This window comes from Nymphaea colorata, chromosome 1 (genome assembly GCF_008831285.2).
Source record: "Nymphaea colorata isolate Beijing-Zhang1983 chromosome 1, ASM883128v2, whole genome shotgun sequence".
Lineage (NCBI taxonomy): Eukaryota > Viridiplantae > Streptophyta > Magnoliopsida > Nymphaeales > Nymphaeaceae > Nymphaea > Nymphaea colorata.
The window spans coordinates 33,472,743-33,486,117 of NC_045138.2; the positions used below are offsets into that span (position 1 = coordinate 33,472,743).

Genomic DNA, 13,375 nt, shown 5'->3' on the forward strand with positions numbered 1-13,375 from the left:
TGCAGTCCACGTTATTTCCTATTTCAATTGTTCAATTTACCTTAGCATTGAAATTACGATTATCTAAGTTTGTAGAAACTTGATAAGTTAACTTTACCTGACAAATGCAAAGCGCTTGGAGGACTTCATGTCGAACATGGGATTTTCTGCGGGTGTTTCTCGTAATATGATTGCACAGAAATGAAGGAAATGTTTTGAGGAATCGACCTAAGTTTGAAGCTTGAAATCTTGGATGCCTGTGGCATTGCCAGCCTGATCATTCTGCAACCAATGGAAGTTGGGACTTGCTTCTGAGGTTCCTGAGATATCCTTCACAACAAAAGCGCGCACGAGCAATCCAACAACAACCACCATTCACCTTTGGCAGCTATATCATTGCCCTTCTTCATACCGTTGTTCAGAAGCATCTTGGTGTTTGCATGAAAAAATTCCATCAAAATTAATTCCCCTCTAGGAAACAGAAAGGTCTCTGCGACAGATAGATTATAGATCTAAAACCAAACATATAGTGACCATGAACCACAGAGATTTTTACAGAGACCAACATGAGTATGTCTAATATTTGAACAGTTAACCAGAGTTTAACATGTGAACTAAGAACAGACTAAACAATACAAGTCTTGCTCCCAACCAAACTAGTTCAGATGATTCCTTGTTCCCTTCTGGTTTATATTACCATGTACGCACAATCCTCATGAACGAAGTTCTGCTAGGAAACCTAATAAGGATTAAGCCAGTGGACTTAACCACCCAGATTTTCAGTCCCTTTTGTACATATCTCTAAGTCCCACTCAGGGCCAAAACCCATCATTGATAAGCAAAATACATCATTAGCAACCACAATCAAAGAATGGAAGTTGCAATAATGTTTGATTCTAGAATGTCTCAATCGAAATAGAACCACCAACATAACTAGATGGTTTTAAGACATTACTGCCGAACGCAACTAGCTGCATCAATTGGATTATGATGGCCTATTCAGTGAGCATCGTCAACTTATGGACTAACAACAATTTTTTTTCAAAATCAAAGCCAGAACCTTACCAAGTGTAACATTATCCACGAGTTAATGTAAATGAATTATGAAACAAGATCAATTGTAAATTCTCACGCATCCTTCCAACTTCATCTTTCCTCAATGTTATAAATAACACATAACTGCGAATGATCAGAGAGCTTGCATGATCAGATATGGACCCCATGTTTTTTTTTTTTTTTTCTTACAGTGCTGCACATGGATCTAGAAGCGACTATGGTACAGGAAACGTCCCATGACAAAATCAATGCATCATCTATCAAATGGATAAATAGAATACGTAGTCTACCTTGATCTATGATTTCAAAATTGCAAAAACAAGAGATTTCTTAATTAAAAAGTTAAACACTAAACAGACAATTTAATATATATATTTATATAAAGACCTTGTCATTGTAAACAGAGGTTCATGAATTGAAAAAAAAGTTGAAAACAAATGCAACTGAATCCACCGGGTTCTGGTTCCTGATAGTTGATATCCAAAACACGCATAAAACATTGCCAAATTGCATAATGTAGGTTAGGTTCAAACTTCAAAGTTGCATCTGAAAAATAGGAAAAATTTCTCTCCATGGACATCCATAACAAGTAATGCTGCCTATGCTACTACAGAATGCAAGGTTCCATTAAAAGAATCAGAATGACCAGTAAAATTACTCTCAATACTTAACAGTTATCGAAACAAATAAGTTCTTATTATGTATGCTTACTCCTTGGAATCTTCAAATAATTTAATCATAAAATTTGAACTTCTATAAAATCTTTGATGACAGATAAAGACCAAAATATACCCTGGAAGTTCTGTGTTAGTCTACATGAAGTCATCCTATATTTTACCTTCCGCTTTAAATGTGTAATTAATGTCTTTCAGTATGCAGAAATATTATAAACATTTTAGTAGTTTAACAAGAAAATATTATCAAAAGCTTCTTAATATTAGCCATCTCGACCCTTTCTTTCTTTCAATTTATTTGGGTACTTTTCTAAATTTTTATCACTCGTGGACTCACAAATAACTAGCTCCTTGACATATTCATAGATTTTTGGTAGATTTTAATGGCCACATATACCAGATTTTCACGCAATCTTATGTTTTTTTCATAATATTTTTTGCATGAATAAAATTATAAATACAAACTACGACTGAGGTTGAGACTTAGAGCAGTCATAGAAATCCAGGGGTATTTCAGCCACTTCAAGAAAATAAGCTTTAAATTTTCAGCTTGAGGTAATCTGGTTCCTATAATGCATCAAAGTATATGAAGAAAATGTCAATCAGCAGGCAAAACAAAGGAGTTTATTACTTGACGAGGACGAAAGGTAAAAGTAGAACCAGGGGCAGAGGGCTTGTGAGAAAGCTGATGATAAGGTCAACCAGCTCTTGCTAATAAAAGAGTTCATGCAAGAGGCTTTGGCACGCTAGTTTGGTTACCTTCCCTCACTGACTACTAACACTATAATGTGGATGATGATAAGGAAAAAAACGGCAAAGAACGGACCTGTGCGAAGTAATATTCCCAGTGTCAACTCTCTCTCCCTTTATTCGAGTGTGCTCACATCTATAGTGAAAAATAATGACGATCGGAAAGTAAAACCTCTCACCAAAAAAAAAAAAACTATGGAATTGTTCAGACGATGAAAATTCTTCACAGCGATAAAATCCTATGAACAAGAGAGAATGAGGGAGGACCTGATTAAGCAGTTCTGCGGTGAGGCTGTGGCCATCGTCGAGATTCGCTTGGATTGAAGCATACTCCTCCAATGGGATCTCCCTTTCCTGGCTGAAGTTAATACATCAAAAACTTTTAAGGGGCAGTCCATATGTAAACAACAAAATGACTAAGATACCAATGTCAAAAAGAGCAATTTTATGTGGGCTGGTGTCGGCAATTGCCCACACCAGCTTCCATATACCTCTGCCACTGCCAGCAATACAAACCATTCTTGATCCAGGCATGTGGAAGTCTCGCTTCTTGACTCTCTTTTTCTTTAGGACTTGAAGAAATGAAAGCTGCACCTTATTCAATAATGCAAAATCAACTCAAAGAAGGAAAAAAATGAGCAATTGTATCTTATATTGATGAGAAACATTTTCTAACCATTTTTATAATATATATAAGCTTTACAGAATATCTGGAGCCAACAAACATGAGAACTATGCAGATTAATGTGAGCCGTCTAATCCTTTTACATAAGAGTACCATGTGTAAAGTAATCTTTTCGAAAAGATGAACGACAGTATATATTTTGACTTTGGAAAAATAACTTTGCATGTAACACCTTGTGAGCAATCAATCAAAACAATTACAAGCATTAAATCAATTTACTTAATTCTCATATTTGCTCGTATGTGTGTCTGTCTGTTCGTGCTTGTGTTTTTGTGTTAAGTGTGAAATATGTTTAACCCAAAGCCACAAAGCAAATACCATTCTCGCTTATAAGAAAAGAAAAGTGTCTCCATTTTTGTCACTATTAAACCAAGGGTGTTCCTGAAAGGGCAGAAAGAATGTCTCAGAAGACGTTCTCTATTTCCATTTAGGGTGTTTAGTCCAAAGAGCAAGTCTGTAGTCCAAGAGATAGTGGAGCGGCAAGGAGATGACGCACACTATCCCAGTTAGGAAAACACTCAACAAGTGCACCAATGCCTTCCAGAGTTAACACCTTGAGGACACATTAAGGTTTGAGGGAAGGGTGATTGATAGTCCCCCTGATATGAAGTCTTGAAATGTAAGTGACGATAATATAGTATGACTAAGAGTAGGGGACCTGGATCCACTTATTATGAGGTTCCACTTGTATCACCCTTCATATATATATATATATGTGTGTGTGTGTGTGTGTGTGTGTGTGTGTGTTAGGGTGATCCGACTTTTATGAAAAAGGTAACGAAAGTAATCCCCTTGTTGGTGTTGGGGTTTGTCCTAATTTGGTGGATAATCACTCTTTCTTCTTCATTTCCCCTTTCTATTCTCGAACGCAGCTGGGCAGAGTCGAGATAGTAGAAGGAAAGCGAGAGAAGCTACCAAAGTGCTTTGAACCCAAAATTATGTATGCATGAAATCTACTAGAGAGGAAGTGCGCATGCACGAGAATTCAACCATGGGCATAAAATTGATTCATATGCAAAGCAAAGCACTAACTTGTTATTAGAAAGAGAAATTTATGTTTTCTGCGCAATGATTTGAAAAAGTTAGAAAGTCTATATAACACTCCAAAAGCAGATAAAATAAACCGCAAAATGGAGAAAAAATTTGCATTACACACTGCATATATGCCTAAGCTATTAGATGATCCAATTTTGGAACCTATAGAATAGAAGTCTGATTTTAAATGGTCTAGGACGTTGCATTTTAAACTTTTATATATGATATGGATTAGAGGTCTCATCCAATCCCCTTTGGGATGTTGGATTTGGGATTTCGACCAAATGGAATTTGGGATTCCATCCTAAGATTTAAAATAGAAGTCTGATTTTAAATGGTCTAGGACGTTGGATTTTAAACTTATATATATGATACGGATTAAAAGTCTCATCCAATCCGGTTTGGGATGTTGCATTTGGGATTTCAACCAATGGTCAAGATCAGAGGTCTCACCTGATCTGGTCTGGGATGTTGGATTCAAGATTTTGTATATATATATGATACGGATTAGAGGTCTCATCCAATCCGGTTTGGGATGTTGGATTTGGGATTTCGAAAAAATGGTCAAGATCAGAGGTCTCACCTGATCCGGTATGGGATGTTGGACTCAAGATTTTGAACAACCAGCTAGAACATAGATCTCACCTTATCCGGACTAGGATGTCGAATGTATATTTTGAATGTGGATGTGAATTTTAAAATATTAACCCAAGTCTAGACCACGTTTAAAATCGCTTTGAGTATACATACAATCCAATGGAATTTAGAAACCTAAAAGTTGAAAGGTGCATTTAAAAACTTGAGAATTTAGCAATGATTTAAGAGAAGTGCTAAATCAAATCCAAAAAAATTGAAGATATCTGGTGAAATTGAGAAAATTCCAAGAAAATCAATAATAAGAATTTGAAGTCAATTTACAAAATTTTGGAAAACTTAGAGAGTGGTTTCAAAGATTTATAAAACAGGAAATGATTTCAAAGATTCATAAACCTTTTGTATCAGTTCAATGACGTTTGATTTAGGGTTTGAATCTAAGAAATAGATCAGAGGTCTAACCTGATCTGGTATGAGGTGTTGAATTAGGGATTCTGAGCTAATGTTTGAATAAGAGGTCAGCACTGATCCGGTCTAGGATGTTGCATGCAGGATTTAGACCAAAGCTTTTGGATTTTGAACTTTAAAACTCGAACCTCTACTTTACACCACGCTTAAAATCATTTTAAAAATTCATTCAATCCACTATAACCAACAAACATCAAAATGGAAAAGTGCATTGAAAAACTTTGAGAATTTGACAAGCATTTAAGAAATATTTTAAATCAAATACAAGGAATTGAGAAGATTCGAAGATCTATATAGACAAAGTAATATTCTTCAAGTGATTTCAAAAACTCCTAAGGGATGTGAAAAGAATTTACAGGAAATCAAAAAGCCACCCATCTGTTTCATGTGATCAAATATATGAGACGGGATTTGAAATTTTGATATAAGAGATAGATGAGAGGTCCGATCTAGTCCGGCTTGCCAAATGGAATTTGGGATTCCATCCTAAGATTTAAAATAGAAGTCTGATTTTAAATGGTCTAGGACGTTAGATTTTAAACTTACATATATGATACGGATTACAGGTCTCATCCAATCCGGTTTGGGATGTTGCATTTGGGATTTCGACCAATGGTAAAGATCAGAGGTCTCACCTGATCTGGTCTGGGATGTTGGATTCAAGATTTTCAATATATATATGATACGGATTCGAGGTCTCATCCAACCTGGTTTGGGATGTTGGATTTGGGATTTCGAAAAAATGGTCAAGATCAGAGGTCTCACCTGATCCGGTCTGGGATGTTGGACTCAAGATTTTGGATAAATATATGATACGGATTAGAGGTCTCATCCAATCCGGTTTGGGATGTTGGATTTGGGATTTCAAAAAAATGGTCAAGATCAGAGGTCTCACCTGATCCGGTCTGGGATGTTGGACTCAAGATTTTGAACAACCAGCTAGAACATAGATCTCACCTTATCAAATCGAATTTGGGATTCCATCCTAAGAATTAAAATAGAAGTCTGATTTTAAATGGTCTAGGACGTTGGATTTTAAACTTATATATATGATACGGATTAGAGGTCTCATCCAATCCGGTTGGGATGTTGCATTTGGTATTTCGACCAATGGTCAAGATCAGAGGTCTCACCTGATCTGGTCTGGGATGTTGGATGCAAGATATTCAACATATATATGATACGGATTAGAGGTCTCATCCAATCCGGTTTGGGATGTTGGATTTGGGATTTCGAAAAAATGGACAACATCAGAGGTCTCACCTGATCCGGTCTGGGATGTTGGACTCAAGATTTTGGATATATATATGATACAAGATTTTGAACAACCAGCCAGAACATAGATCTCACCTTATCAAATGGAATTTGGGATTCCATCCTAAGATTTAAAATAGAAGTCTGATTTTAAATGGTCTAGGACGTTGGATTTTAAACTTATATATATGATACGGATTAGAGGTCTCATCCAATCCGGTTTGGGATGTTGCATTTGGGATTTCGACCAATGGTCAAGATCAGAGGTCTCACCTGATCTGGTCTGGGATGTTGGATTCAAGATTTTCAATATATATATGATACGGATTAGAGGTCTCATCCAATCCGGTTTGGGATGTTGGATTTGGGATTTCGAAGAAATGGTCAAGATCAGAGGTCTCACCTGATCCGGTCTGGGATGTTCGATTCAAGATTTTGGATATATATATGATACGGATTAGAGGTCTCATCCAATCCGGTTTGGGATGTTGGATTTGGGATTTCGAAAAAATGGTCAAGATCAGAGGTCCCACCTGATCCGGTCTGCGATGTTGGACTCAAGATTTTGAACAACCAGCTAGAACATAGATCTCACCTTATCAAATGGAATTTGGGATTCCATCCTAAGATTTAAAATAGAAGTCTGATTTTAAATGGTCTAGGACGTTGGATTTTAAACTTATATATATGATACGGATTAGAGGTCTCATCCAATCCGGTTTGGGATGTTGCATTTGGGATTTCGACCAATGGTCAAGATCAGAGGTCTCACCTGATCTGGTCTGGGATGTTGGATGCAAGATATTCAATATATATATGATACGGATTAGAGGTCTCATCCAATCCGGTTTGGGATGTTGGATTTGGGATTTCGAAAAAATGGTCAAGATCAGAGGTCTCACCTGATCCGGTTTGAGATGTTGGACTCAAGATTTTGGATATAAATATGATGCAAGATTTTGAACAACCAGCTAAAACATAGATCTTACCTTATGAAATGGAATTTGGGATTCAATCCTAAGATTTAAAATAGAAGTCTGATTTTAAATGGTCTAGGAGGTTGGATTTTAAACTTATATATATGATACGGATTAGAGGTCTCATCCAATCCGGTTTGGGATGTTGCATTTGGGATTTCGACCAATGGTCAAGATCAGAGGTCTCACCTGAGCTGGTCTACGATGTTGGATTCAAGACTTTCAATATATATATGATACGGATTAGAGGTCTCATCCAATCCGGTTTGGGATGTTGGATTTGGGATTTCGAAAAAATGGTCAAGGTCAGAGGTCTCACCTGATTCGGTCTGGGATGTTGGACTAAAGAGTTTGGATATATATATGATACGGATTAGAGGTCTCATCCAATCCGGTTTGGGATGTTGGATTTGGGATTTCGAAAAAATGGTCAAGCATGTTGGATTTGGCATTTCGAAAAAATGGTCAAGATCAAAGGTCTCACCTGATCCGGTCTGGGATGTTGGACTCAAGATTTTGGATATATATATGATACGGATTAGAGGTCTCATCCAATCCGGTTTGGGATGTTGGATTTGGGATTTCAAAAAAATGGTCAAGATCAGAGGTCTCACCTGATCCGGTCTGGGATGTTGGACTCAAGATTTTGAACAACCAGCTAGAACATAGATCTCACCTTATCAAATCGAATTTGGGGTTCCATCCTAAGAATTAAAATAGAAGTCTGATTTTAAATGGTCTAGGACGTTGGATTTTAAACTTATATATATGATACGGATTAGAGGTCTCATCCAATCCGGTTTGAGATGTTGCATTTGGGATTTCGACCAATGGTCAAGATCAGTGGTCTCACCTGATCTGGTCTGGGATGTTGGATGCAAGATATTCAATATATATATGATACGGATTAGAGGTCTCATCCAATCCGGTTTGGGATGTTGGATTTGGGATTTCGAAAAAATGGTCAAGATCAGAGGTCTCACCTGATCCGGTCTGGGATGTTGGACTCAAGATTTTGGATATATATATGATGCAAGATTTTGAACAACCAGCTAGAACATAGATCTCACCTTATCAAATGGAATTTGGGATTCCATCCTAAGATTTAAAATAGAAGTCTGATTTTAAATGGTCTAGGACGTTGGATTTTAAACTTATATATATGATACGGATTAGAGGTCTCATCCAATCCGGTTTGGGATGTTGCATTTGGGATTTCGACCAATGGTCAAGATCAGAGGTCTCACCTGATCTGGTCTACGATGTTGGATTCAAGACTTTCAATATATATATGATACGGATTAGAGGTCTCATCCAATCCGGTTTGGGATGTTGGATTTGGGATTTCGAAAAAATGGTCAAGGTCAGAGGTCTCACCTGATTCGGTCTGGGATGTTGGACTCAAGATTTTGGATATATATAAGATACGGATTACAGGTCTCATCCAATCCGGTTTGGGATGTTGGATTTGGGATTTCGAAAAAATGGTCAAGATCAGAGTTCTCACCTGATCCGGTCTGAGATGTTGGACTCAAGATTTTGGATATATATATGATACGGATTAGAGGTCTCATCCAATCCGGTTTGGGATGTTGGATTTGGGATTTCGAAAAAATGGTCAAGATCAGAGGTCTCACCTGATCCGGTATGGGATGCTGAACTCAAGATTTTGAACAACCAGCTAGAACATAGATCTCACCTTATCAAATGGAATTTGGGATTCCATCTTAAGAATTAAAATAGAAGTCTGATTTTAAATGGTCTAGGACGTTGGATTTTAAACTTATATATATGATACGGATTAGAGGTCTCATCCAATCCGGTTTGGGATGTTGGATTTGGGATTTCGACCAATGGTCAAGATCAGAAGTCTCACCTGATCCGGTCTGGGATGTTGGATTCAAGATTTTCAATATATATATGATACGGATTAGAGGTCTCATCCAATCCGGTTTGGGATGTTGGATTTGGGATTTCGAAAAAATAGTCAAGATCAGAGGTCTCACCTGATCCGGTCTGGGATGTTGGACTCAAGATTTTGGATATAAGGTCAACGCTGATCTGGTCTAAGATGCTGCATGCGGGATTCAGACCAAAGGTCTAGATTAGAGGTCTAATCTTATACAATCTCAAAAGTTGGATTTTGAATTTTAAAATGTGAACCTCTACTTTAGACCATGCTTAAAATTGTTTTAAAAGTTCATGCAATCCAGTGTAACCTAAAAAATTCAATGTTGAAAAGTGCACTTAAAAACTTGATAATTTAACAAGCAGTTAGGAAATATAACAAATCAAATACAATAACTTTAAGGATCTAACATGAAATTGAGAAAAGTCAAAGAAAACCAAAAGAATTTGAAGTCAAATTGCACATGTTTGGTAATTTGGACAATGATTTCAAAGATTTATATAGACAAAGTAATATTCTTCAAGTGATTTCAAAATTCCCAAGGGATTTCAAAAGAATTTACAAAAAAAATCAGAAAACCACTCATTTTTTTATGTGAACACGTGTATGATGTTGGATTCTGATCTAAGAAATAGAACACAGGCATGACAGTCTGCCAAATCGAATTTAGGATTCTATCCCAAGATTTAAGTTAGAAGTCTAATCTTATCTGGTCTAGGATGTTGGATTTCAAACTTATATTTATGATATGGATCATAGGTCTGATCTGATCCGGTTTGGGATGTTGGATTCGGGATTTCGACCTAAGGTCTAGATCAAAGGTCTCATCTAATTCGGTTTAGGATGTTGGATTCAGGATTTTGAACTAGTAGCTAGAACATAGATCTCATTTTAACCAATCTAAGATGTCGAATGTATATTTTTAATGTGGATGTGAATTTTAAAATATTAACCCCAGTCTAGACCATGTTTAAAACAACATCAAATTACATTTTCCAGTTGAATGAAAAACAGAAAACCATAAAAGAGGCCAGGCTTCACATAGTCTTCCTAATGCAACGACAAATTAAATTCTATAACTAAATATCAAAAATTCAGAAAACCATAAAAGAGGCCATGCTTCACACAGTCTTCCTCATGCAACGACAAATTAAATTCTATAACTAAATATCTAAAATCAAGTTCTAAGATTAGAGATACCAAGCAGCTACAGAGAGAGCAAGCATATGGCCTTCAGAAAAACCAAACTACCAAGAAATTGGGAACCCAAGTCTTGAAAACCTTAGGTCATGAGTGATTATGAAATAAATTGACAATATAAGAAATGAATATATGATTATTCCTTTTACTCAGGAAAGATAACCAGTATCATAAGCATTAATTTTAGCTGATAAATGATAAGCGAACACTTGTTTCGTCCATGTTGACAATATCTCATGATAAAGTCAGTGCCATAAAGTATAAACAACAATGACAACATACCATTCCTCCAATATATTAATGCAATGGGTGTCAATAAGAATAAAAAATGCACAATTCTGAACAGAAGTTGAATATACATTAAAGATTTCTAAGAATGAGTCTAAAAGCCTTGAAGGATATGAATCAACCAATTTGTATCCATTAGCTTACAGAGAAAAACACAAACTGCACATGCAAGATGTACTGTCAGAGTGTCAGTGCAACCACTGCAGGTGTTTGAGGGCAATCCCTTCATGGTTTTATTTGAACCGTCAGGGATATTCCAAGATAAAATAGTATTCCATCGGCTTTAGCAACTTAGTTTCACAAAATGGCTTAACCTCCCTTTTGTGACTCAATTTCCAAATATGTTTTACAGCATGTAGTTTGAACACCATGCAAATTTCATCAGCTTCTTTTCACCTTTATGAAACAAGTTTTACTAATTTTCTGCATAACTTCTCCATCCAAATATCCACTTTATTCAAGACTTACTAAACATGAGATGTACGTGTCCAACAGTAAGAGACACCTACATCTATGCCCAGAGTAACACAGGAAGCAACATATTACATTGTGACTATAAGCTGAAGTCAAATGCATCAAGTATTCTAAACGAAAAAACAATATGCCCAGACTAGATTCAAACAACAAATAGAAATATAGCATATAATCGTATAGAAAAGAAACTACATGCAGAAGATAGAACGTAGCACTTTAGGATAAAAACACGCTGACCTGGTTGGCACTATTATGCAGTGAGACCACCAACAAACCAAACAGAAATGAGGCAGTAAATCGTGAGTATCAGGCATGTTGCAGAATGCCCAACAGCTTGAATGCCCACCTTCCCCATCCATGAGAAATTTAATGTTCAAAGCTGATATTGCAAACACATAGATAAAAGGCATTGTCATTCAAGAAGGAAACAGGAAGAACCCAGCAGCCAAATCATTACCAGAAGAGACCCAACCGCAATACCTGACAAAACACCCAATCTCTGTGGACGGGCTGGTTGGAATTTGAATAGCCGCACGCTAGATGCGATGAATGCACAACAATAATCATAGCACCCAGCAGTCATCTCGACAGTGACGGCCCAGCAACAAACCCAAAGACGATAATGGCGATCTAGCAGCAATCTGAAGCGGTTGTCGCGACTCAGCAGCAAGATCAACAAAACGGCATGCCCAAGCGACAGATGTCAAGAGTGACACAAGTGGCAGACCCAACAGCAACCTAAGGGACGACGGAAGGCGGTAGACCCAGTAAGAACGGCAGCAACGACCTAAGCGGTGACCCACAACCGAACCAGCAGGGACCCAAGCGGTGGACTAACCAAAAGCGAAAGCGGCGACCCAAGTGGTGACCAAAGCATCCGACCCAATGGCGAACCAAATGTTAAAAACCAGCAACAACCTCAACGGAAGAACCCAACCAAAACCTCAAAGAAAACCCCAGCCCAGTGCCTAAATGAAAGACCCCAGCCTGAAATGATAAACCCTACGGACTATAGAGAAACCCCAATAGGAAACAACAAACAAAGACAATTGAAGGGTGGAGAGGGCTTCGAACAACCATCACACACCGGCGATGGCTGCCGGCCAAAGGAGGACGCGAACGGACGCCCTCAAAAGTGAGAGAGATAGAGATGTATCAAGCCCAGCAAACAATAGCAGGACGCAGACGGTCCTTTTCCGCCCTCAAAGGAGTGAGTGTATCTTGCCTGCCATGAGTGAGAACCGAGATAGCGGACGGTCCTTTTCCGCCCACACCGATGAAATGCCGCCACACCATCTTCTCATCGCCAGACGTAGAAGCATTGCCCTGCTTCGTGGGTGACATTTCTTTCTGTAATCGAAGACGCAGACGGCTTTTCCCTTTTAGGCGCCATAATATGAAGAACGAGAAACCGCCATAAATCAAGAAAGAAGAAACCGCCATAAATCAAGAAGAAAACGGGAAGGAGAGATGGCGCACGCTCTTTGGGATGCTTTCCGGCTACCTAATACGGAAGGAGCTGGCCCCATCGCAAATCCACTTTAAACCCTCTACATCTGGCGAGACCCCGACGCGCACGCCACGCCCTCCGGTTCACCGGTGGGCAGTGAAACCCGTCGATGCAAAACGAAGAAAAAACATATATGGTTAATAGTATATCGTATTCAATCCATAACGTCGCTACATGAGTAAAGTAAAATGTTCGCACCCTCTTCGTAAGATCTGCACTGCCATGGTTTTACTTGTATTGGTGACCGTTAAATTTGTCAATTTATCATAATTTTGCTACATTTATGTGAAATAATTAGAGTTATTATAAGAAAACTTTGGTTTATTCACATCACATCGAATAGTTTTGTTATGTAGTTGCACAAAATAGTGGGCAAGTTAGGCTTTATTATCCTTCTTGTGAAAGTGAAGCTTGGAATGTGACCATAACGTATATCTATGTATGTCATATATATAGAAACCTAACCATGTCTCTGGCATTTATTTGTTTGTGTTATTATTTATTTTACAAGATAATTATTTC

General features: G+C 37.7%; 1 long non-coding RNA gene across 7 annotated transcripts; it reads right to left on the bottom strand.

The window, feature by feature from the left end:
• Positions 1–120: 120 nt before the first annotated feature.
• On the bottom strand, positions 121–12,560 carry LOC116255836 (uncharacterized). 7 transcript variants are annotated; one of them, XR_007572314.1, is made up of 5 exons: positions 11,824–12,560; positions 11,581–11,722; positions 2,951–3,047; positions 2,727–2,813; positions 121–407 (listed from the first exon to the last, which is right to left on the bottom strand). It is a non-coding gene; the product is annotated as an uncharacterized LOC116255836 (long non-coding RNA). The 7 variants fall into 7 exon arrangements; XR_007572311.1 differs by having other exon boundaries at positions 122–407; positions 2,727–2,817; XR_007572313.1 differs by lacking the exon at positions 121–407 and adding an exon at positions 420–2,595.
• Positions 12,561–13,375: the final 815 nt, after the last annotated feature.